At 36.5% G+C, this 27,650-nt stretch overlaps 2 long non-coding RNA genes across 3 annotated transcripts; one reads left to right on the top strand and one right to left on the bottom strand.

Annotated features, from left to right (window-relative positions):
* Positions 1 to 272: 272 nt before the first annotated feature.
* On the bottom strand, positions 273 to 27,576 carry LOC106112261 (uncharacterized). 2 transcript variants are annotated; one of them, XR_008745914.1, is made up of 4 exons: positions 26,991 to 27,576; positions 26,198 to 26,238; positions 3,060 to 3,202; positions 273 to 1,147 (listed from the first exon to the last, which is right to left on the bottom strand). It is a non-coding gene; the product is annotated as an uncharacterized LOC106112261 (long non-coding RNA). The 2 variants fall into 2 exon arrangements; XR_003552932.2 differs by lacking the exon at positions 273 to 1,147 and having other exon boundaries at positions 2,729 to 3,202.
* LOC129783875 (uncharacterized) lies at positions 10,394 to 19,183 on the top strand. The gene is made up of 3 exons (XR_008745915.1): positions 10,394 to 13,069; positions 16,168 to 16,377; positions 16,691 to 19,183. It is a non-coding gene; the product is annotated as an uncharacterized LOC129783875 (long non-coding RNA).
* Positions 27,577 to 27,650: the final 74 nt, after the last annotated feature.

The following is a 27,650-nucleotide window of genomic DNA, read 5'->3' as shown; positions in this document are numbered from 1 at the left end:
ATAGTCTTGTCAGAATCTCTGGGGCTACTGACATTCAGGAACTAACATATTATTACTTCTGACCAGAACATTAGCTGCTGTGCAGTAAGGAGAAGGGAAAGAAAAAGTTAGGACCACTCCCTAATCAGATAGAAATTGTTACGTATTTCTCCGCTTGGAAATCTCTGAACAGAACTTTTCTGCTGTGAAAATACAATGCTCATTTTCTCCAATCTGAGATGAATGACTGTACATACTCTTTAAATCTGCAGCAGGAAAAACAAAACAAATCATCATTTAATGCCTGATCTGGCACCTTTTACTCATGGAAAGGATCCTAGTTAACTCATATAAATAAAGGCTGTACAACCAAGTATTACATCCATATAAATGACTCATGCATATCAGAAGAAAGGTTCTAGTTATCTCTAGCTGCTGACTATTTTTTACCACTGAAAGGTTCTTTGAATTACTACTTTCAGATAAAAATAATTAAAGAATTTAGTTAAAGTAAGTTTAATTCAAATGTCAGTGTATATCAAATCTGGATAACAGTACAATGGCTAGGCTCATTCACCAGAAGCAAAAATCTTACAATGTGCTTCTGGTTGAGTTAAGAGAAAATACATTTCAGGTTTTTGTTGTTGTTGTTAACAATTTGTTGCCAAATAAACTGAAATTCTTCAAAAGCACTGAAATTAATTTAATCAGTATGTTTGTCTTCCAAAATTTGAGATGAATGAGTACCTTTCATTTACAGTGCAACAAAAGAGAACATCCTGCATTTTGCAAGTGAAACTACCTTTAGCCCACATTCACCAGTTACAGCATGTCAGACAAAGAAACCTATTTGTTTGGTGCAATAAATGATAGCAGACCTTTACATATTTGAAGTGCAACAGATGGTCTTCCAAGAAGAGCATAATGACTGGCAGACAGTACACTTCATTAGAGTGGGTTGGAATGTCTTCAGCAATTACACAGAAAGTGTTTTGGGGGGAAGCCCTGTCATCTCTATGATTCTTCTCATGTAAGTATGATATTTCCCTGTTTAGATGCTAAAAAATTGCATCTTCTAAAACCCAACAAGCTAGCCAGTGAACTGGAAAAGGACACGCCTTTGACCCTCCCAAGACTATTCGAGATGAGGCTCCAGTCATTTTGTTACCTGAGAAGAGAGATGTAAGTAGCAAAGAAAAAACAAATCAGTGTTAAGAGGAAACAACTTTGGGCACGTAGCTGTAAAACTATGAATCCATAGCCAAGTATTCCATGAAAATGTAATTTATGAAAAAAAATGAAGGTTAAAACAAGATCCTTCAGACTTGTAGAAGCTGGGAGGTCTACAGATAGAACATGCAGAATATCTAGGAAAAAAACCCCTAAAAGACTAAATTACTGAATAACAACCTCCTTCCTTTGGGAAACGGGTGACTTTCAAAGAGTTGCCAACATGAAACATTGTGGCTACAGTTCTTCAGGGCAGGGCAAAGGGAGCTTTTCTGAGGCAGTCTTTCCATTTTCATAGACAAGCTATTCCACAAGCCAGTGATTAAGAGTTATAATAAACAAAAAGTAACAAAATGCTTATCTTTAATACTGTGTATGTGGGTTAGAAAAATTTAACTTCTCTCTCTCCCTCCCTTCCCCCTAATCCTAGCATTAGTCTTTCCTGTTATAAAATCTTCCCCACCAAATTCACCCTGAGTAAAATTTTATGTGGCAACATAAACACGACCAAAACGTGTCCTTTAACAATGTAACTTAAATGTTGATGGAATCATAACTGCATTACTCCCTCTCCAATTAGCAGCAGCATTCTTTATGTTTGCTTATGAAGCGTAAACTGTTCGCTTGTCACTACAAAGACCTTCTGTAGGGGACTTAAAAAAACAGCCACAGCAATTAAAATGACAACAACAGAGGTGGATTGGTCACATTATGACGGAAAATACCCAGCTGTTTCTTTCCAGCAAGAGTATATACCAACTATATGAAATACTCTGACCAAATTTCGTCATTCTACATAATGCTGGTGCATATTCTGGCAAAAGTACAGATTTCCAAGAAAGAAACAGACCAATATAGAACTAAATCTAACCTCACAGACTGATTTATTTTTCCCACCTCATGGGGGTTATCACTCATCCTTTTTACCCATACAAATCTCCCTTTTTGCTAGAACTATAGATATTCTATTCTGTGAGAAAATCTCTAAAAATAAGAGAAATTTTGGGGTTTGTCATCCAAAACAAGCAAGGAAAAACCTGATAGAGTTAGAAGAAGTAAATTGGGGTTTAAACTTCCTTACTTCAGTTGTGTTAAAAACATTTTAAGAGTTAATTAAAACCATAAGTCTCATTACACCCAGGCTATTACTTATAAAATGCTAACCTCTGTTACAATCACATCTGTCTCTGCTGCTGGTTCCTGCCTGTTCTGCTACTACAACAGTAGTAACATGGGCAGTTATTTGTAATACATGTAGAAATTTGTAAAAATTATTTTAAACATAAATTTGAATAATAAAAAGTTTGAAAAGTAAATATTTCAGGTTAGCTTTTCCTAGTTAAGATTACAGGGACTAAACATCTGAAGGGATAAGGTAGGTTTGATTTCTAATACAGCAAGAAAGACCATGAGAAAATAACTGACACATACAAGACCAGGCATTCAGAGGGACACACACACACCCCTCCCCAAACACTGTCTGTAGAACCCACCTACAGATATGTCCTTGGAGAAAAACTGATGAGAAAATTATCAGGAAGATTTTAATTTCTGTTTCTTTTTTGCCTCTCATAACAGCACAGGCATGGCAAGTGATATGTATCAGAATTCATCCATGCATTGTATTTTGCACATCAAATTAAGCTGATTATTCATGACTTTTTAGGCAAACACAGGAATGCAGAAAACATGTCAGCTGTTATATAGAGAATATATGGGTATTTCACTCCTTAGTTTACATTTAGAAAGAGCGGCAGATAATGAGCTCAACCATTACACTGAGAATAAATTTCATTTGCAAGTTCCGAAGTATCTCTGGTTCCTTATCGGTTTTGTGAACCAGAACTTACAGGTAGCTCATAACATTGTCTTCTGAGTTGTGTTTGTCTCCAGAGTAATTTCCATAAGTGAGCAAAAGCTTTAACGTTGTCTTCTTTACACCTTCAGCCACAGTGTTTTTCACAAGGTGAGAACTTAAGACTCGGAATAATTACTGCAAAATACAGAGGACAAGAAGAAAAAAAATAAAAATCAAGAAAACCAAAAACCCTGTCTTTTTTCTTCCCTAAATTTCCAGAATTCATCTTCAGATTTCATGCCAGTAAATTAGGTAAAACATTTTCAGACCATAATATTACCCTTCTGTATGTTTCATCTGATATAATTGCTTGACAACAAGCATCTCTTTCTCTGCAAGTATTCTGCAGTGAATTGATTCACAACAGGAAAAAAAAACATTAGAAAAGTGTCTAATTTTAAAAGTTTGCAAATAAGACAGCAGTGACAAACAATTTAGTGTGACAGCATAGGCAAGACACAAACTTGAGCCATTCTACCGTTTTGTGGACACACAGACTGCCTTTTTCACCAATAGCCACAAGAAAGATTAGACTCCCAAAAGTTTGGAAATCAGCAGGTTTTGACAAACCAGTAATAAATCCCGAGCAAATAAAAAATGTATGTTTGAGCAATATCTCATAGGTGTAATTATTCTTTGCAGACATTTGCTATTTAAAACAACAGAAAGAATGTTTTCTTCCATCTGACCAAGTGGTATCAGACACCAATTTTACTAAGACAGTGAGCACAAGACTGTTCAGTCTCAAAAGGTGTAAATTCCTTGACATTGGGCTGATAAAATCATTCGAGATTTTGTAATGCATGTCATACAATAATTACATTGTACTTCGTAGTTTACAAAAATGTATTCACAAAAATACAGAAGCTTGTCACACATTCTTTATTTTCAAAGAGTATCACTTATCCATGTAAACAGTCTCATTTAAATAACTGTGATTGCTCACATATGCACATTACTGGATAAAGCAAATAGTACCTTACTGGAATGTATTGGAAACAGAAATCAGAATACCTCTTGTGACTTGTTTTGCAACCTCCTGGAAGTCATATATATCACATATACCACAGAGTGTGAAAATAAAGCTTTACAATAAGCTGGAAAGTACTTGTGTTATTGTCTTTGTTGCCTAATTCACTTAATTTGCCTCAGGAAGACCTGGCTACCCATCACTAGGTCAGAAGGGAAAGTACTGTAACAATGGCTTAGTAAGATGTCCATTGTTCCTCTGAAGTCCTAGGCTTTCATCTACTCAGGCAGCTAAAGCTTTGAGTCACTCTTACTACTCAGATACTCAAACCCAACCAGGTTTAGTAGGCATTAGGTACCAGAAATGCTATCTGCTTTCATACACAATGGGCCTTCTTGTTCGCAGAAGTCTTGCAGGATTCTGTAGTGAAATAGAAAAGAGTCCAAACGTGGAAAACTTGAAAACTTGGCCCCACAATGACTGAGAAATGTAAATAAAGCCTTAGGTCGCAACTAGGAATGGAGTTCTAGCTGGAAGTTGAATCAAACCCCTTTGTACAAAGGGAATGACTACTACCTAATATCATATTAAATAAATAAATAAAAATTCTATGACCTGACCAATATAAAACCAGGTTCTATCTGTCCATATGTCAAGAGGTTTAGCACACTTAGTCAAAAAAAGGACTTCTTTAAATAAATAACTTTCTGGAAGACTGGTTGATGCTTGTTAATTACCAGACATGGTCTGAATATTAGCATGTTTCACAAAAGGGCAACTTTCAATGTAATTCCAACAAGGTTTTAGACCTCGTAGAACTTTTACAGCAGGAAACTAGAAAGAAGGCAAAACACTTCTTGTGCTGGAAAGGCCAAAAAGATCCAGTGAAGAAACTGATGGGAAGTGCCCTTCTTCTAAATGCGGATACCTGCGTAACCACAGTAACTGCAGTGAAACAACCAAAAGGCTGTACAAATGACAAGACAACACGGCAGCCACAGAGCAGGACACTCCACTGATGTATGGATCCTGAAAATAAAACTTTTGGATTGCAGTGCCCAGAAGTACAACAGAGAATAAAACCCCGCTTCTGGCAGGTAGAGCAGGAGCCTGTGTCAACAAGAATCACACACTTATATTATTGCTCAACAGATGTATTTTTTCAAATAGCTTATCTCTCCAGTTCAAGTACATGGAAGGTATGTGCAAACTATTTTGCCTCTTGTGCTTCTTTCATTGTAAAGAAAATGCACACTAGCCAGGATTCAGAACACCTTATTCTTTTTTAAGTGAATAAAAATGAGTAAAAGAAATCTTGTCAATAGACAATCATCCAGTGTATTACAAGAAGATGGGAGGACAACCCTGATAAAGCACAAGCACAGATAAGGCCAATACATATATAAATCAGAATATAGTAAGTACACTTACCACTGAAAAAACTGTAAGTAAAGCCTTCCTTAGGAGAGAGATTTAAGACTATTTTCCTTTCTTCAAATCTACATCATCAGTGAAGAGCCGTAAAGGAGCTTTCTCTTGCAAAGTGGTTGTCTTCACTTTTTGGCAACTGCAGTAAGAACTGCCTTACAAAAAAGATCCCGTAAGTAGGTTTTATCCCTGTGAATAATCTCCTCAAAGAGTGAGGAGAAAACACGAGCTAAAATTACTTGCACAATCATGTTTCATAACTGTTCCTAGTCTAGTGGTATTGGCCCTTCCCTTCCCCAAGTACAAAAATGCACAAACTTTTCTCCCTCTTTTACTAGGAGAAAAAACCCAAACACCCAAATCTGCTTATCCTTGGATACTTACAGAGTTTGGAGGAGCTCAAAACAATGGATCACTGTGTGCCTCACTCATCACATAGACACCAAAAAAAAAAAAAAGTATGGAAAAGAATGCATGAAGTATGTAATTACTGTTTCACAAGATAATTTCATTATTAATACATCCCCAAAGATAGCATGCACAATACTGCAATTTAATTAGATGATAACTGGAGGGGGTTTGAATTTATGAGGTAGTAAATATATTTTGGACTAATAAACTCCAAGGCTGAAGTGTTTATTAATCTAGAATATAAAGATTACATAGCTGATAGGAGACAACCTCAGGTTGTGCCGAGATGCCTATTGTTTAAATATTTGAAAATTAATATTTTCCTTCTTTTGGGAGCTAGATCAGAAAGCCCAGTACCATCTACAGCATTGTGAACAATAATACAAACTGTCCGCCAACTATGTGTTCTCAAAGGCAAAGAGTGTTTAAGTCTCAGAAGATATTTTGTTTTTAAAGTTTCACCTTTTAATCAATTTCTCACCTAAACTATTAAGTACTGCAAATACACCCTCTATACTATGCCTTCTGACAGCTGTCAATGCCTTATTCTGATGGTAAGAAAGGACAGATTCCCTTGTAGGATAACCAGAGCCTTTACAACAGTAATGGACCCCTCCCCTGCTCCCCCCAAACACTCAACTCTGTCTCTTTTTTCCTGCTTTTGGATTCACCTGCAAGACCACATCATGTGGTGAGCTAGCACATCGATTTTAGCGTCTCATTACATTTTTTCTTTCCTCAACATTGCTCTTATAAACTTTTTGCCTAGTATAGCACATTAAGGATTTGGAAACTAACTGTTCTCCACTGTGAGGATTTATATCCCAAACAGCTGTGCCAAGAAGTTAAAGGAATCAAATGGCATAATCCATTAACTGGTCCTCAGGTAGTTACAACTAGAGCTTTATAAACTGCCACAGACTTCAGGCCATTTAAACTACATTTCTCTGTTATTCTGAAACCGTCCATGTCCCACATACACAGCAAGACAGAACAAGTGCAGTCCAGGAAAAAGCGTGCACAATTGAAGTCAAAGACCAGGTTGCTTAAGCCAAAGTTAAGTTTAGGCCTGACACAACTACAGAGGAAGGAAAAGGAAGAAACACCACGAGGAACAGCATGTGCACCCTCTCCTTCCAGACGAAACAAGACTAATATGCAAGGGAACCCTACCCACTCACAACCGAGCGATTGCTGCTGTGGCGTTAATGAACAAAACCAAAGAGCCCAAAGAACCACGGCATGCTGGGGCAGAAGCAAGGAGAGGAGGAAACACGCAAGACACATCACATCCTAGATTTATTGGTAAGAAAAAATCCTGCTTCTCTGAGCCACTCCACGTTGAGTGACAGCAGTAAAAAAGTTGTGTTACTGAGGGCTGTAAAAGACTTACAGATATTTAAGAAGATGTTTACTGATTAGCTTAGGTGATCCAAATATAATTGGCTGTGGGTTCTGAACGGCTTCCGGTCTGGCTCCATAGGTTCAGAGCAAAGGCCTCAACACCAAACCTTGTGAAGGTGATACTGATAATTAATGGGAGATGATGATGACGGTCATTTATAAAGCTCCTGCCTTTTCATTCCCAGGCATATATACTCTCTCCAAATGAAACAAGCAACAAAGCTAACTTTCCAATATTAAATCTCTATGCAGTATGTTATTCATACAGCTTATGTAGATGTCTTTACCCTCTGGAAAAACAAAGTTTAAGAAAAATGGTTCTATCTTTGGGGAACAGTTTAAGTCTCAGGATAACTACATCAGGAAATCTAACTCTATTACTTTGTATCTTACATTTTATTACTAGATTGGTAATAGGAAATTACCAAATAAAATTGGTATTTTACTTGGTAATTTTTTTCCGTGGGCCTCGTCTAATATGAAAGATGGTGATCATCAAATTTATTCAAGTTTTCCTGTCAACAACATCATTAACCAAATCCCTCAATTTCAAAGTAAATAAAAGCATCTGGGCTTCTCGCACAGCAAGACTGACTTGCATATTTAAGCCTCATATATAGATGAATTTGCACTGGACCGAATTTGCATATTAATGAAGGACTAATTGCTCTTTGCAGTCAATTTTATGCAGATGAATTTACTCCTCTCAGTACAATTTTCATAATGTTCAGAAAGAACCAAAAAATGTAAAACTTTTTAAAAGTACACAAATGTTAGACAATCAAGGAAGAAATACCATAATGACATCAGACAGCTTTACATTAAATTGTATATAATTCATCTTTTATATTGTTGCTTTATTTTAACAGCCTCCCACAAAGAACAGAACAATTCATAGAGTAACTTAGCCTATTCCCCCTCCTCAGACTCAAATTTTAACAGCTTGTAACAACCCATTATATTATCTTGTTTCCAGCTGCAAGGATGGAGCCTGAATTTTTAGGAGAAGTTAAATTTGCTAAAAAGGAATTTATTTTCCCTCCGTCATCTTCATGCCACAGGTCAGATACCCTACCTTCCACAATTTTAAGGTAGTTTCTACCCAATCTGCGCTATTAAGAAAAAGCTCAAGGCCCAAATCCCCATCCAGTCTCTCCTTCTGAACTAAAGTACAAAATAATGAGAAAAAGAGAGGAAAGTACATGGGAAAGAGAGACATCAACAAACATCAAGAAAAAAATTGTAACATTAGGGAGGAAAAGGCAAATGTGGAGTAGAAGAGGAAAGGAAGCAGAAATGGAAGGAGAGAAAAATGATTATTCAATGTGTATATATCGGTCTAGCTAAAAAGAGGAAAACTGAAGGATTTGGGAGAAAGTTCAAGGCAAAGTAAACAAATATAAGAGAAAAATGTAGCCAAGAATGTACCCACAAAAAGAAAAAGAACAGGAAAGGTAAGGAAACAAGAAATAAAGTGAGAATCAAAGAATAGAAGATGCATAAAGAAACCAATAAAAAGAAGGTGTGAAAAATACAGTTTTTCCTAATTTTGTTGGAACATAAGGGCAGTTAGTGGAAATGCATTAGGAATATGAATTTGCATGTATAGCTTTCCTCTTGCCAAAGAGAAAAGTCTTATTTTAACTGTGAAGACTGATAACCATAATATTTATATGCACCATAAAATCACTTACAGAAGACGATTTTAATCAGAAAAGGAATAGCATAAAAAAGTTATATCTTTAAATGACTTCAAGGCCTTTTCTAGAAGGAACACGGGAATACGGTTCACAATCACATCTGCCATATCTTTGATTGCATTTGTTGCCCTGCTCTACAGCTTTTGCTGTTTTAACGTATCCTTTTTAAGGCACACAGTACTCAAGATGCAAATATATGAAGGTTTTATAGCGGTATCAAAAAGTTTCTCATGTTTGTTCTTTATTCCTTTTCTAATAATTCCTAGTATCCTACTTGCTCTCTGGACCACAGAGCATTGAGCTTACAGAGCTCCTATAATCCCCCAACCTTGTTCCTGAGAAGCAATAGGTTATAACCATCACAATATTTAATGATCAAAATAAGAGTCTTCAGTATGAATATCTTTTGACTGAGCTATAGAGTCCTCCTCAAAGAAGAATCAGAAGAGCTCTTAAGCCTTAGATGCAAGGTGGAGGGAGCACCGCAAAACCAACAGAAGGTCACTTTGCAGTTTCTCTTTTTGGTCTTTCCAACCTCAATGACAGAGGCCACAACAGATGGAGCACTCGTTAGGGATACACTCCTCCATGAGCAGTAAAGGCAATGGTTGTACTGAGGCAAGAGCTAGCCGTTGCAGGCCAAAAAAACCCCACCTTTAAGACAGAAGAGTTGGCAGAAAATATCAAACCAAGGGGAAGGATAGGGAAAATGACCAAGAAGCTTTCACTAGCATTCGAAAACAGAACAGACCACAGAACAAAGACAAATAGAGTTATAAAATAATAACAGTAATAATTGGAAAAGAATGAAAAATACTCCACCAGGAAAATATTGCAATGCTACTGCTGAACAATTTTCACAGAGGAAACAAGACTTAGTTCAGCTGATCAGCTCGGAAGATTTTCTTTTACAAGTTATTTGAAAACAAACTACAGTTCTTTGTGTACTTTGAAAATACAGCTTTTATTCCGCATTACGAATTCAAAATGTCTTCCTGTTTTGCTCAATGAGAGGAATGAAGGGAAATGCATCCTCCTTATAACTTACGTATACAGCATTTGAAAACCTGCTATGGGCACTCCCCCTTTTTTTCCAAAAGATGTCTGGTTCAAGTGATTAATGCTGTGTGAATGTAAACAAAGATAATTATTCAAACAAGAACAAGATGTTCCACTCAAAATGATTAGCTTTTTCAGTGGATGAGATGCCTACTTCTAATCATCAAGAAAGGTTAACCTGACCAAATTTAATTAGCTACTTAATATAATAATAAAGATGCATACATAATTGGTGAGGAAAAGACCGCAGAAACAACACAGAATCCAAACAAAATACCCCCGTCAAGCACAAAGTCTGGGCTGTTACTACATGATTACACTGATACAAGAATTCCCAAGTTTTTACATCCACTATACATACTTTTGCAATTGCCTATGCAAAAACTCACCTGATTAATAATAATAAACATGTATCAAACAAAAAAAGCAACAAACAACATCCCTCAAATTCAATGATACAATGAACCCAATTATTTTTCTTAACACTGTGCTTCAAACTCATAGACAAAGTCAGCTGGTTTGTACAGATTATTTGAGGACTACAGCCTTAAAGCGAAATAAGTTACCATTTCCTCATAATCAAAAGAACTAAGAAATGTTCATCACTTTTTCTGGAATCACAGCTGCTCAACTAACCCCTGGCAAAGCAAAGTTCTGACTCTGAATTAAGAGACAGCTCTTCCTGCTTAAGTGTATTTTAATAGCTATTTCTCTGCAAAACAGATGTTTTTCAAGTTTTGCAGGTACTAAAAATATAAGAACTGGGCAATACATTTTAGAGGGTAGTTCTCATTAATCTGCTAGCATCTGATTTCTGAATGGGGATTACATGTTATGGAAGATTTTATTTTATATATATATATATACACATATAAAAAAGGAGATCTCAGACAGACATTTTCAATGCAGAGTGGTATTTTCAATGGGCAAAAAAACCCCACCTAGTCTTATTCTGGAATATTTCCCTAATAATGAAATGAAAGCTTTCTATTGCCATAATAAAACAACTTGCTAATATTTAAATATTATATTTTGGAATACTGCAAAATATATTATGTTTCGAAGGATGTTAGGAGATTTAATTAGCCTTGCATCTCTGGATAACATGTATAGCACTTGCTTGTTGAGGGAGGTTGTATCTCAAAGTGTTACCAACTAGTGGTTTTTAAAGTGGAGGACTAGGCATCAGACCTTCCATTTTCTTTCAATGAAGTTTAAACATCCCTTAAAATAAACAATTCAGTGCAAACCAACGTATCTGATATTGATTTATTCTATTCATAAAATGTAACAACATAATGGTAAATTCAATCTATTCAATGATAAGTTTATGAGCTTAAATATATCAAAAGGGCAATGAAAGCTAATATATAGTGATTAAATAACAATCTGTGAGAAAAAGACACACAACTTTCAATTCCATTATACTGAAATCATATACTGACAAAAAGCAGGCTTTTGAATTGTTTCAAAGGAAGCTGCAGCCATTTGCCCTTTTTAACAGCTTGGAAGTTCACAAGGAAAGATTAATTTATAATTTAACTGAAGTGTATCTCAAATGAAGTTTTTGATTAAAATCTACATTTCTGAGCCTCCTGGCAGTGCCAATATTGCTGAAACAGGACATCAGCTGCAACGCCAGCAATTCTGGAATGCAATGCCATAAACTGTAAATCAGTTTTGTCCTACTTTAATATTGGTTTAACAATAAAAGAAGAACTTTGATGTTTAATATTTAAATAGCATAATTATTCCTTTAGAATCAAGTCCAGAAGGACCCTTCATGGGTACACAACATGAAACAACAACAAAGAGAACATGCTTTTGCTGCACTAAGAGGCTTTAATTTGTAGGACCTGGGTGAAAGGTACAGCACAATTTCTGTGTGTTGCAGGAGATTCCACAGAAGCTCTTTAGAAGGGGAAATGCTCTCCCACGATGACGGCGATGCCAGTGGATTCATGCACAAAATTGAACAACAAAGCTTAAACACTGTCAAAGCAGAGAACTGTGAACAGTATCCACCACAGTTGCTCAGAAATCACCAGCTGGCTATCCTGGTGCCTTGGTTTTGAAACCCGGACACAAGGGTTGCTTTCTTCATCATTGTTTTTGAAGTCAAGATCTGAGCAAGCAAAGCTTCCCTTTCCCCTTTCCTCTCTCTCCTACCCTTTGTTACTTCAGGATGGGTGAAGACAGAAAAATTTAGACCTTTTGGAACTGATAGATAGAGGAATGCCTGTCATTATGAGCTAAGTATTGCCTCTGAACATTTAGTTAATTAGTAATGGTAAGATGCAATAATTTTCCTGTTCTGGAGTAAAGTTAGAGAGAAGTTCTACACCTGCACTACAACCAAGGAATGCAGGATAATTATAACTGCAATTGTCAAGTCAATCACACAGGACACTGGAAAAACATTTCCCACTACTTAAATAGATCCAAGGTACTACTGGAAATACAAAGACAAATATAATTATCTTCTGTAACAGAGAAAACTCTTGTATATTCAAGGAAATGAGAAAGATGTAATTCATTTTGACTTAGAATGCAGTTTGTCCAGACCAAGCAATTACAGAGTTACACCCACCAAGGAAGGAAGTGGGAGTGATAGAGGGATCCGGGCTGAACTCTGACTTTGTGATGCAGGGAACATTCAAAGTAGCAGAAGCTTCTGCAACACAAGACAGCCATCATAACCTGACTGCTAGTGGTGGGATCACACCAACTGCCTATGCCTACCAATACTCTTAATCCAGTGCTGTACTGTACCATGCAGTATTTGGCCACCATGTTTCATATACATTACAATACAAGCTATGTGCTGGAACTAAATCAGTTATCTAATTAAGAAGTCACTTATAGCATTCAGCCTTAATTTGTTCCATAAATTTAAAAAAAAAAAAAAGGTGTAATGAATAGAAAAGGAAAATGAAAGAAGAGAAAGTTTCATGATTAAGGCAGATGAATACTATCTAGGGAACTAAATACTACCGCTATTTCTACCATGGAGTTCCAGTGCAATGAAAGGTAAGTTATATAAAGCCATGCTCTTCAACATTCGATCACTAACTGGGCTCTCAACATGAAAGCATCATTAAATGAAAAGTCTAGTTTCAGCTCTATTGCCTGGAATGGTACACTGCACAGTTCGATCACAGGAAGGAACTGTGACAGCTGGAACAAGCTCAGTAAACCGATCCATCCGAGATTTTAGTTGCTAAAGTCTATCAGTATGTTTACATAGTTGTGCATGCAGATTCTGGAAGAGATTCTCTCCTATAGTTTTCCTTCTAAAATGCCCAATTTGTAGGTATGCTTAAAATTTAGTACAGGCTAAAGTCTTTCACGCAGCAGCAGTGGAATATGATGTCTGAGATGAGGTATTCTCCCAGCTGTGCCTGTCTGCATTAACCATAAGCTGGAGCCACAGCCCGTTCTCTCTACTCTGCTACTTCACATGTCCTTTGAGTTCAGCCTGTGCGTGCACTTAAGGGGTTACTTGTAGGTACAGGGCTCATAGATCACCAGTACAGGACAGAGACCATGGTGATTCATCTACATAGCCAGGGCCTACAAAGGCTCTACTAAACACAGACTCCAAAAGAGAAGAAGGTAACTGGTACTCTTAAGTAGGCAGAGTTTGCAGTCCCACCAACAGCATTCAGAAATGCCGCTAAAAAAGTAAAAAGTCATAGTGATAATTAGCATAGTAATTGCTGTTAATATCAGAATACATATTAACATCTGAGAACTGGAATATAGCGCTCACCTTTAAAAATAATTGCAACCCTGAGTTATTACACAGAATTAATTTTGAAAGTAAGGAATCTTTATATCCGAATGCAAATAAAGACATCTACTTTATCAATGTAGTAAGAAATTGGTCACAATGAAAACAAGATGGATTGTCATTCCCTATTTATCACCGCATTCTTACTCTACAGTTTTCAAGGGCCATGTAATAGCACGGTGAACTGAAACAAAAACTAAACTGCAATTTTATTTGCTCAAGCATTACTTCCTATTTGCATTATTTCAAAATGAAAAATAACTAAATTCCTCTGTATCTTGTATATGTGTATAAATGCTCAAATATTTTATACACAATTATTCTTAGTGTTTAGTGACTTAAGTCCAGAAAGTGCATGTTACATGTATGTCTAGACAGATAAGGATCTACAGATTACATGTGTACAGAGAGGGAGTGCGCATATGCAGGCATTTGTATGTAACAAAAGTGGAGTGCTATTTACTACCTAACACGGATAAGTCACTTTGGAAATCTCTGCAGACTTGTGAAATCAGGATGACGTGTTTGGAATCCTTCCTCTCTTCTCCACTGCTGAAGTAACTCAGGCAAATGCATGTTGGCAGTTCCCTTAAAGATGCCAACTAACTCATTTTACATAATAACTTTCAGCTGCAGTAAACACAAACACACAAAAAGCAGGTAGCACAAATACTAAAAAATCTAAATTTGTATTACATTCAAAATACATAATGTCTGAACAATGAAATCATACATAAACTAAAATAATTCTTACACTAAGTTGGATTGTCTATGAGACACATTAGTCTTTCAGGAGTGAAGTCTACACCCAAAGCGAAGTTCCAGTAACAAAGCAGTGTGCTTTCCGAGGCAACTGAGGAATGGCAAATAGATCAAGACATGTCTAGGCCTACTGGTCCCTATCAAATCAACAAAAATTCAGTCTCCTGGGGTATTTATTTTAAGTCCCTGCTCGGAACAGCTCTGTCAAATGCAAAGTGCAAGTCTTCTGTATTAAAGAAGCCTCTTATTCCACAGCTCCTAATGAGCATTTGCTTCAACACTGAAGTGCATGGCTTTCATACTCCTTGTATATTAATTTATTCGTTGCTGGGCCTAAGAAAAGCTTAAATCATAACTCTCTGAAATACCAAATGAAACTAATCTATTTCCAATCTAAATTTTAATTAACTATTCTACTTCAGCATTGCATTTTATTGGTACAAATTACATGGAGGTATATGCAATAAAGAAGCTCTGTAGAACATCTAAATACATGAGAATGAATATAAAAATATTTACTTTGAAACTTTATTTATTTTTCTCCAAATTATAAAAAAATAAAAAAGTATTTGGTTGGCTGAAATAATCTAAGACAATGTAACAGCGTATTAGGTGACAGAAGAAAATGGACCAGATCCTTGTGACTCAACTCCATTTTACCAGGCACATAAAACCAAACTAGCCTCAGCTTGATGCAACTGTTCTATCTCCAAAATGAATGTTAGACATGAAATAGCAAAAAGGCTGGTGAGCCAAATTTATCTTACAGGATTTTTTTTGCTATTATTCCCCTTCTACATTTTCAAAATAACCCTTAATGCTTTTTTCTTTCAGAAGGAAATCTAAGTCTCTCAAAATAATATTTACAATCTCAGATGCAATCTCCTTCATGGTCATTCACTCTGGCTGTTTGTTACTTTCTGTGAAGAACAGATCTGCTTGAGTTCTTAGAACAAAACAACTCTGTTTTCCTGATACACTTCATATTCAAATTATTCCAAAGGGTAGCACAGAGAAATGAATTGGATAAGGGCGTAAGGAAATGGGCAATTCATACATGGCTGCCATGACGAGCTCACCAGTAATTGATACAGCTTTGAACATTAAAATAACTTTAATGAGAGATGATATTGACCTAAATGCCAGAGTTCTCACCACTATTTCCTTTAAAAAAACCCCAAACATTGATTTAACATCCACTTCAGCCTCCACTGACAAACATTTTAGTTTAATATCTACTTCTGATTTCGATTAAAATACCTTTAGATTGCTACTTAGATACATAAGAATTTCAAAAGCAATCTCCATCTTAGTTTTCTATAGTCTATAATTTTACACTCTCTTATAATTAATTAAAAAAAATCCAACTTTTATTCCCTTTCTACCTAATTCAAAGACAGATGTAATACACTGCATCTTTCGCTACCTCCTCTCTAAATTAATAACACTGTTTCTGTGCAGCCTGTCACGGAGTTTCCAGATGAAAATAACAGTGTCTGGTGCAGGGGGTCCATCATTTCTGGTGACTACTAACACAGAACTGGACACGATTCTTTCTTTTCTACACCTACAGCTACACTGCAGTAAGAAGTGCAACCCAAGGCACACAGGTACTCTGGCTGTACAGCTGTGCAGCTGCAGCAGCACGGCCTACGACCCTTGCCCTCGGTTTCCGAGCCATTGCTCTCCATGCCAGGTGGACTGACATGAGGTTAGCTTCCCCACACTCTCCTAAGCACACACCTGACTGTTGCAGCAATGCTGGCTGCAGGAAACTGAAACTGTAAGTTAACTTTCATGATTAAGACGAGCTATCACTAATCATCTATTTTTAAGTACAGCATCCTATAAATCCTCCTAATTAGTAAACTAGATGTCTTCTTTTTAGCAAACAATCCCCAGCCTACTTCCTTATTTATCTTCTTGAATTCAATTATATTTGCCACCTGCTGGCCCAATCACCTAAATGACACATTCTGGATATAAGGTAGAAGCTGGGCCATAAACAATAATTTCATTACAGTTCAATTTAAAGTACTTGCCTGCACCTATTTGCTCTGCTTTATAAAGAATGTTTACGCTATTTCCTCCTCCAGGGCTCTGCTAGCTGCAGGACTCTGCACTCCTGTCGGGAGATGCGGCAGCAGCACCAGCAAGAATTTTGCATGGCTCCCTATCTTCCACTGCCAACTCCGTAAGGAATCAAAGCTGAGATTTTTGTGAAGGGGAGGAACCACTAGAGGCTGAATAAAGAGGGAAGGCGTAATTTCCAAACCTGGACTGAAAAATGGATAAAGGTCCAAAAAATTTAGTCGGTCACTAAAAAGCACCCCTGGTAAAATAAAGGTTAGGAAGTATTTCTTTAGAAGATAAAAATAACAGAACTTTTTTTGACATGGAAAGAAATGGAGGAGGCTGTACTCCTGTTGTTATTTAACTATCACAGGGCTCTAACATCCATCTACTCCCTAAAACCAATAATTTACATTTCCAAAAATCTTCCTAAACTAAATCCAGTCTATAAAATGCACATTTTGCAAACACTTGAGCTTGAAGCATGAATTTGAGTGCTTTGTTCAGTATAGCAGACTACTCTCAAGTTTGGTAAAAGTAAACGGGCACAGAAGCCATTCACTGCCTTTAAGGATTAAATGACATAGCGGCGGATTGCTATGAAAGTGTGAAAGTGCACGGTCCTATCATGTATGAGCAGATGGAAAGATCAAAGACTGAAATCTGTTTTGGTCCATTTTGTTCTTGACTGGGAACTCAACAACAGCCAAACCATCAGGGTTCTACAGGTCAAGTCTTCAAAGAAACCCACATTTCCTTCCATCGCCTTTCAAAATGTAACTTACAAACTGACCTTCAGAACCTCGCTGATACATTCTGAAGCCAGTATGCCTTCCCCAAAAACCACCAAAAACATGGAAAAGCTGCCCTTCTGAAACTGCATTAACAAAACTCAACGCTGTAATAGGAGACAATAAAAGCAATGGCCCAGTTAATTGAGCATTTTCCCCACTTCCCACTGCCAAAGGATACATAAATCCATGCTGCTTCCTTCATAATGGCAGAAAAATTTTCCACTATATTTTCTTATAACTAGTTAAGAATAGATATAAGCACAAGTTATTCTCTAGCAACTCATTTAGTCCATGATTCTGCATCTTTCATCTCACCAATCCTCTCCCAGATTTATCTTCCATTGACTTTCACAGTTTGAAAATCAATGTTAAGCCAATGTTGGGTAAAATTATTATTTTACCATACTTATTTTGCAATAAACAGTAATTTGAGTGAGTGTGTAAAACTGTATTATATATAAATAAAAACATTAACCAAACTGGAGGCATAGAGTCAGTTAATGCCCTAATTGAGGAGCCTTGGAGACAGAAACTGTACAGCATTTTTACGTAGCATGTGGGAAAACTGTGCAGCATGGGAGTTTTGAACGTTAATACTGCAGCTGTACTAAATCTACTGTGTCAGACACTGTCTGCAAGCAAACCAGATTTAAGGAAGTACATTTTTACTGCAACATCGGAGGCTGAAAAATGGTTAACTTGGTTAAGTTCAACAGAACTTACTTAAAGTTCAGCTTACTTAAAGAACAGACATTAATTATGTGCACCTGCTAAACAGTCATGGACAAACAGTTCTGTACATACACAACTATGTGACCTATATAAAGGTTGAAATTATGGATCAAAGAGTAATGCATTTTACAATTATTTTAACACTATGGCAATTATGCATGATAGAGAACAATTACTGTATCAGGATCCAAACAATGAAAAATACAAAACATTTCTGTTAACTATAATTTCATTGCTTAATGCCTTTTATCTGCTCTCACATCTTTCTCTGAATGTACTGTAAAATGTTAGATGGATATCAGAGTGACCCTGGGCAGGATTCACAGATATTAATTTGTTGTAGTGTTTCATATTTTCTCATACGTTAATAGAAAAAAATAATGTTTTACTACACACAGAAATACGCACAGGAGAGATGTTGTACAGCTGCTGTTATCGCTGTGATGCATTTGAGAAATTTAAACAAACATGCCAACTCTTCTGCAAGCCTTGAATTAGTTGTTTTTCCATAAGCACGGAACACCACACTGGCCTTATGGAAGACAGTGCAGAACACGTTCTGCAGACCCTTGCTGCCAAAAGGCACAAGGAAATAGCCTCTGTATAAGGAAGTTCTGTGAGATGGGATGCACAACTGGGAAGTTTGCAAAAGTATGTATGCACACAAACACACACACAAAAGTTTTGGGCATCTAGTACATTATAGCTGGAATCCTAAAAGTGCTATGACATATTTAATTTATAGGTTAATCTACCTGTATCTGTCCCCTTTCCCTCATGCTGTTGTCCTCCAGCTCTCCCCCCCTTTCACTGAGCTGAAGAGGATCTTTTATCAGTCTGTACATACTCAACCACATGCTCCTTTGTCCACAGACCCTGCTCACACAGTTGAAATCTCCACTTGGTCTTCTCTAGGAAGCTACTGTCAAAATTATAACTGTAATGTTTTCAAAACAAACACAAGAACACACACACAAGCAGTGTGGTGTGACAAACCCAGAATCAAAAGCAGAAATTATAGAGCGGCAGACCAAACTTTTCAAATTTGAATGCCTGAAGTTACACATCCAGATCCTTATTTACACATACTAGGAAACCTGTTTTTCACCAGACATGCTCAGGCCTCCAAGTTACTAGGACTTTCTGGACCACTCAGAAAAGGCCTTTTATTTAGGCATTTGCCTATGATTTCTTGCCTAGCTTCAGACAGTCAAGTCCTACAATTTTCACTAAAACGCTGGCACTTCAACTACCATATCAATAAACATGAGCCTGCTAACTGGCTGGAGCTTGAATGGCCCTCAGCAAACTTAGTGTTTGTATTTTTGATCTATGAGCAGTCAGAGACCTGGCTGAAACTGATGGACAGCCCAGTAATTTTCTGCTGAAAATAGGGAAGACAACGCCAGACTTCAAATCATGCAAGCTTACATGCTTAATCATTATAATGTCTTCTGAAAGAAGTTATATATGAGTCTAAGATTAATTTCAATATTCCTTCACCAATGTTTTACTTTGTAAGTAGTTCTTAGTTAAGTACTTTTGTAAGTAGTCTTCCATTAATTCTTTCTATTAATGAAGTAAAGTACTGTATGAGCTAGAAGTCACTCTTAAATTAAGATAATCATTATCCAACAGATGTTTTATTTGACTGTCTGAGGGATATGGGTGTGCTGTGATTTAGTTCAGAGAGTTTAGCTCAACTGAAGATTCAGACCATAAGATTAAATTAATCAAATAACCTCACCACCCTCATCTCTAACTGTATAAATCATAAAATCACCACTCTCAGGGACAGAATTGGAGATCTTTGCAAAAAGACACTAGTTTTGTTTCATGACATAAGTGCAAACATACTGAATCTTCTCTGCCTCCTCAGAGCTGGGTTTAAGTATGCCACTGCAAGGAAAGGGTACATCACAGCAAAATAACAAATGTGTCTTGCTTAACAAACAACAGCGTTATCTCCTTTGACCAGACACCAAGTAGATGGCACTATCTCTTAACAATATGCTGCAGACAAGGCCTCTGGCAGGTTGAAAGTCAAACACCTCACACTATCATATATTGACTTATAACTAAACCACTGAAAAATAAGCATACATCCAACTACGACATACATATGAAATGCATGGGAGAAAATTCTTCCATGGAAATGAAGTGTCACATTCGGAAATGTGGACCAGTCAACTATAAGGATCTAAAGGTCATCTGTGCATTTCCTCCTAAACCATACAAGTGTGACTACTGTATTTACTCTGACTTAATTGAAAAATGGCTATGTTTGTGCTTGCTTTCCAAAAAAACCAAATTTCAAATTAGGAGGAGGAAAGTACTTTATTCCAGAAACCTTTGCCTTCTGAATTAACACCTGCATTCTAATTTGTACAACCAAAACATCTGCATGGTTAAGCATGGGGAAATATGAACAACTGCTTAAACGATACCAGTTTCCTATTCAGTATTTACTTCAGAAATGTGCTGCGTCTTCACCAAGGTGTTGAAGTCTATACCTGATTTTCCAGTAACTAGGGCCAAAGGATATCCATAATATCAGCAATAAGTAATACTTCATTTTGCATAATTCAGTTACTATTTTTTCACTTTTCACAAGCTACAGTGTTACTATTGCATACTATACTACCAGCCGCACAGACATCTAGAAACACATGCCTGTTGCTGTTAAGGTCAATGGGAAGTCCACCATTGATTTCAACAAGGGCACGCATGATAAAATTATAGACACATGTTTCTGTGTGATACATATCCTAACAAATTCTGTAATGAACACAAATATCAGTATCTCCTCTCCAACTAAACAATTTTTTTAATGAAATTGGAAAACAGTGAGCTATATGTGGGCATATGCAGAAGGGTTTCCTAATGGCAAAGCAGTATTTTTATTTTTATATAACACTGAGGTAAAGGGGCCCTTGACCCTACAAACTCATGCAAATAACTTCACAGACAAGAAGCCCTTATTCTAATGAGACTACTCACTTATGTATGCTAATCATATACATTTGTAAGATTATGCCCTAAAAATTACAGCAGAGGTAGACCACACTGCTGAAAGCACAGTAAAGTTCTTGGGGAAACTGTTGCCAACACATTTGAAAAATTTACTTGTTCTTTGCGTATTCAATTTTACCTATGATTCTGATAAAATTAGAGAAAAGTTATATAGCTTTGCCTCTAGAACCATAAACCTCCTTGAAAATCACAACAGGCATAGTTTCTGACACTTCTATAAACTCCAGCGGACACAGATTCCATGGTGACTCCTTTGTAACAGAAAGTACTTAGACATGGCTAGAAGTTTGTATTAAGATATATATTTATCATTAATGAATAGAATAAAGCTGTATAAAAACAATTTTTTCCTCCACAACATTTACATTTTAAAATCTGTGTCCAATAGCTTCACTAGTACATGCTCCTTTTCTGAATGGATTACTTAGTTTAATTAAAAGCCTGTCAGCCTTTTTATTTATTTGTTTATTCATTTTTAAGAGTACATTAAGCATCTTCATTCAGCATTCTTTTTCAGGCAGCCTCCTCAAGTATGCTAATGCCAGACAACTTCATTGTTAAGTAGGTCTGGTCCATGAAAATCCCATTCAGCAGGCTATGCCTGATCTTATTCTAATCTAGCCATGGCTTTTCCCATCAACATCTAGAAGAGAGGTATCTTGCCCTCAGAGAGCTGGGAAGTTTCTCCTAATGCCATTTTTTACAGTTACTAATGTTTGAGCCTCCCATTATTATAAATCAAAACCAGCAGAATATGTTGGCTTCCCAGGGCTGAAAAAAATCTTATAGTGTTACATTTTGCATTACAGCAGTCATCTCTACTGATTTGTAATATACTCACAATTAATAGCTTTGACTTTTAGTTAAACCAAATCAATTCTGTTTAGGCTATTAGTCAATTTTAACAGCAACATATTGTTTGTACAGTACATTAGTAGAAAAAAATATTAACATTATTAATCTAAACATGAACAGAATACCAATGTTTTAACAAGGAAGAATTTTGCACTCTCTAATAACAGACCCCAGAAAGTTGGCATGGGTGGGAAGGAAACGAAGGAAGCACAGAAGAAATTTTCATTTAGTGATGGTCAACAAGAGCTACTGTAGAAGACATGAGTATAATTTCTTCAAAATACTGGAGTCTATTTATGACAGGGAGCAAAACAGGGTGTTCTTGAGTTTTCAAAAGCAGCCAGTGCTCACTTCTATTACACCTCTAAACTGGTAAGCGAGGGCTCTAGCTGAGCATCTAGGCATAGTGCAGGATTTCTGAAGTAAGGATACAGGCAGTGCTCACCTACAATCAGATGAGAATGTTCAACAAAATAAATTAAAAAACTGAAGAGAAGCAAAGATGAAAGCAATAGCATCATGCAAAGGCAAACTACCACAGAAGACTAAGTTTTTTCCTTTTTTTCCCCCCTCACGTTTCTTTCTCCTTTTTTAATATATCTGACCATGTACAGATTTTCAAAATGCCAACAGTAAAAAAAATATTTTAAATTAACCACCCCAAAAAACATGCCACAAAACCCAAAACCCGCAGTAGGGTTCTACAGTTCTTTCATGGGAAGTTGGATTTGCAAGAAATTAGGCACTGGATCTAGATGACAAGCATTTCCTTAAGGCATGTTGGTGAGTTACCCAAATGTATCTCTCAAAAACACTTGCATAAGCCAAAAATCTACATGGTGTTTCTGAGGCCCTCCTTAAATCTAATTATTTTATCTTATGCAAGGAACATTAAAAAACAAAATACCAAATCACCATATAACGAACAGTGACACATTTTCCTTTACCAGAGAACTTGACTGGCATAAAACAAGCAATGTGGAATTTCTAATTTACAGTCTTATATTTATTCATTTTATAATTTATATTTATTTATATAAATGTATAATACATTTGTTCATTTTCTCTTTTTTTTTTAAATTTTAATTATCCTTTCTGTACTTGTAAAATGTTATAGGCATAACCTGGATAATCTTATTATATGATGAACACGGTCTTAATTGTGGGCAAGACTTCCTAATAAACTTACACACATCTGTTAATACAAAATCTTTTTTTGTTAGAAAAAAAGTAAAAAAGCCCTCCATATCATTAGAAACAGAGAATTTTATATATTGTCACCAAACTAAAACCAGTAAGTAAATATTAACTTTGTGAAGTGCAAAACAAGTCTTATTGACCAGTGAGGTAAATATTGACTGAAGCGAAGCAAATATTTATATGCTGACGTTAGTCCCGTTCAACACGACAAACATTTTACCTACTATATTTCTGCGTTTGTATTTATTCTGAAAGTTCTGAAAAGACATATCTGGAAATCTGACAATGGTAATGTATTTTAAAAACAATTGGTTTTCCTTAGCAACTAAAATGGACATGTGTTCAGAGGGCCAGAATATTTTGACCTTGCACAAGACAGAGGTTTAACAAATTGTTTTCAGACAGAACACGTTAACTCACTTACTAAAATCTGACCAGATAGCAATGTCCAAGACCTCTGCTTAACTGATCTCTAAAAAGGTAAACAGAAATTTAGTAAATTTTCAGCCACTCATAAGCCAATTTTTTTCTTACACTTATAATGGTAACTAATGCAAGAAGATTCTTTGTCTCACCATTTGTTCAGGTTATAGTCTGTCAAATAAAACTTTTTATGGCAGACAATCTTAATAATTACAGAGAAATTTTTTCCTTCTGTGAGTTAAAGGCTGCCACCCTAACCAGAGCACACAGAAAGCAGTTGTGTAAAGCACTTACGGGGAGCAATACCTCAGCCTGAGATATCAACACAACCTGCTGCAGCAAAACAGTGTTTGCTCCTATTGACAATGTGCCACAGGAGCCCCCCCCCAATAAAACCCTTTCCCACTTGCTATAAAACTCAAACTCACCTAAATTAATAAACCAATATGTCTTCTAAACATTTCAGTTTTATGAGTTATATCAGAACATTCATTTTTTTAACCTATTTACCAAGGAATATAAAGAATAATTAAGGATATAACTATAAGCAGGTACTACAGATTGACTATAAATTAACAAACCTATCTACCCCTTTCTAGTAAATCCACTCCTGCTAGGTTTTTACATACATGAGAAGTCATTATTCAATAGAATGATTCACACAAGGATTCACACATTCAGATTAACACATTAGATTGGGAAAAAACCACCCTAATTTTGAGAAACTTCAAAGCTTCTATTGAAAATTCTGACACCTTTAATCACACCCATTAGAGAATACCAGTGTCTCACACAGTGGATGATCATTACAGTACATCTTCTGACCTAAATACCTTTGTAATGCTCTTACAACAGCAATTAACACACACCTTCTAAAATTCTTTAACAGCTGCATATTTTTGGAGTAATTGTATTTAACAGATCCTACAATGTCATTACAAGAAAAGACCAGTTCAGAAAACGGCTTCTCCACTTCATTCTAATGACCATGGGAATCGCTCTTTCTTACCGATGAAGACAGAGGCTGAGCACCCTCCTGTGCAGTGAGCAAAAATTACAACTGCCCTTTGTGGCTCCACTATCTAATTTTCATTCAAGGCTCTATCTATATACAAAACCCAAGACTCTGGGATCTAATTCACCAGTTTTAAAACTGACACCATGTCAGTGGAACTACTCTCAGTTTAGAATGACTTAACAAAAACGAGCACATTGCTGTACACAGAGAGCTAGTCAGGTTTCTGGAAACCTCAGGGAACGAGATGATGTCATTGCATTATAAGACTATCTGGTTCAAACTCTTTTTGAGTCTGCTTACATGATCAGGCTTCAACAGTGACATTCAGGTTCCTCTGCCATCACTCCAGTGATGGGTTTTCAAAACTGGTCTCTATTCTTCAGTGCCTTTAATATGGGAGTACAGTAGCTGTTTTCTTGGGCTCAAAATCCAAATTGAAGTAAAGGTTGTATAACTGCAGGAGCTAGTTTTAAAAAGATTGAGCATTCAAAGCTCAGGAAGCATTCAAATTTTCAAGGTCATTTGAACCTCCTGGCAAGACTTTCAAATTCTTCAAACAATTTAAACTAAACCCTCTTAATTTTGCAAAAGTCATCCATGCTCAAATAACATTTTGTGTAGAATGAAGACAACCAATAAAGCCTTTGACTATTCAGGACATTCTGCTTGTTTTACAGACTGTTGCAAAAAACCAATTTTGTTATTATATCAGTAACTATAATTCCCTTCCACATATCTGAGGTTAGTTCCTTTAAATTTCACCAAAGATATATCTGTACATCTAATTTTAAAGGACTAGTTCCTTCCATGCTTTTTGATGAAAAACAGCAATACTAGTTTATTAGGAGAAACAAAAGATGTAGATTGTAATCACTTAATCCGCTCCGCGGAAGACTTCTGCAGAGCTACTTCAGGAATTAGGACTAGGATACAAAATATTTTCTTCTAATATTTCTATGTATAGAACTACCTTTCAGCAACTTTTAGTTCAGTTCAACAAAGTAACTGTTGAAAAGGTAAATATTGCACTGCCAGAGTTCCGCAAGGATCAGTGTTTGTTCCAATACAGTCTCGTCTCATGCATTTACCAACCACAGGAAAAGCAGGTATACACTGATGCAATCTGCTGATAGCATCAATTAAGAAGGTACCACCTATACCTAGGAGGATGAGAAAGCCTGGGATACCTATATCTGAGCACATACATATACCTGAAAACATGCCTGGCCATCGATTCAGCTATCTGTATGAAATTCACGGGCATCCTAGGAAGAGACTCCAAAATACAGATTGGTAAATTTATTACTAGATACTACATGACCTAATGTATGCAATACCCATGGGAAAAGACTTCCAAATTTATGTTAATAATCTCTGAAATCTTTCTTGTGTCAGGAGTTGCTAAATCCAGAGGTCATTAATAGCACCGTGACAACACATCTGTTAAATAACAGCATCACTGAAGAGTTACATACCTTCTAATGAACTGTGAATTGGAGATAAATCAGCAAGTGACCTGCATGAGCAAATGTTATTGATTAATAAGCTGACACGAATTAATTTCATATTTCCAGCGCATGTAACAATGAGAAACACTATGAGAACAACTTTGATTTAAAACTACACTTGTACTTTAATGCATTTTTTAATTACAAAAAAGAAACGGCTGAACAAGGGGTTTATATTTATACACTTTCAAGCAATGTACAGAAGGCATGCATAATTTCCAACCATAAAATACTATTTAAAAATCAAAGATTTATAATTGCTTTTCCTGATTTGAGAATCAAATTAAATTTTTCACATTGTCCTTCATAATCCAAACACTATGCAAATGACTAACTGAGCAAAGAGTAAGAGAATGAACAAGATGGCACAGCTTAAGTCAAACTCAACAGTTTTGTGTTATCCTTGGAAGAATGAGGATATACCCATGTAATTCTTAAGAGTGCTTCCAGCCAAGCATCTGAAATCTGCATTGGTGCTGCTGTTACTCAGCAGTAGTGCGATTACTGGGCAGAAGTACTACACAAACTGGAAGCTCTTCTGAGTCCAGAGGGCTTACAGGAACAGGAGACCATGTGGGTTTTTTTAATACTTAAGTGTATCTGTAGCAAGTAGCCCAGGTTTCTTCCAAGACACCAGCTGCAGCCCAAGTGAAACGCAGAGGATACAGGGCCTGAAATTCTCAGTCAAGAAGCTCTAGATACAAGTTCCAAAACCATCAAAGTAAACCAAATTGCTGCAGATGCCTCCGTAAAAACCTACCTCCAACAGAAACAGAGACGCGTCTGGTGTTTTCAGCTTCTTCCTCAGGTATAAATGAGAAGGTTTATTGTTAGATGGTATGCGCTACCAAATGCCAGGCTGCTTAACTTTTAAAAACAATTTTCACCTCATGAGACCTGATGTCTAAGTGCCTGTCCTTTCCCTTTGCCGGGGTTACTGACCCCACAGCATTTCTGTATTTAATTTTTTTAATTAAAACAGTAGTTCTGTTTTATCTCAGAATAACACAGGCCTGATTTTCAAAACTGCTCAGAAAAACTGCTCAGATATTAGGCACCCGTTTGAGTGTGAGCTGCATACCTAAAAACTTTTAGAAAAATATCTGAGCCAAGGAAAACAGATGCCATTTCTGGATACAAACTAATTTATTCAAGAACATATTTTGAAAGAAAACCCTGTATCTATCTCATTTCAAGCTTCTCCTAAGACCTACGGCAGCAGTAACTAGGGCAGCATTTTCCTCAGGTTTCCTGGGAGGCAAAGCCAATTTCCAGGCAGCGAGGCTTCCCAGCGGTGAGCGCTAATCGCCACCGAGCAGTACATATATATATATATATATATACACACACACATTTATGTCTTAATTTCCTTCATTGTTATTGCCTTCCCTAATAAATTTTAATCGAGACTTTAAATGAA

The sequence above is a fragment of the Falco peregrinus genome, chromosome 2 (assembly GCF_023634155.1).
Source record: "Falco peregrinus isolate bFalPer1 chromosome 2, bFalPer1.pri, whole genome shotgun sequence".
Classification (NCBI taxonomy): Eukaryota; Metazoa; Chordata; class Aves; order Falconiformes; family Falconidae; genus Falco; species Falco peregrinus.
This window is presented reverse-complemented; position numbering and strand designations above follow the sequence as displayed.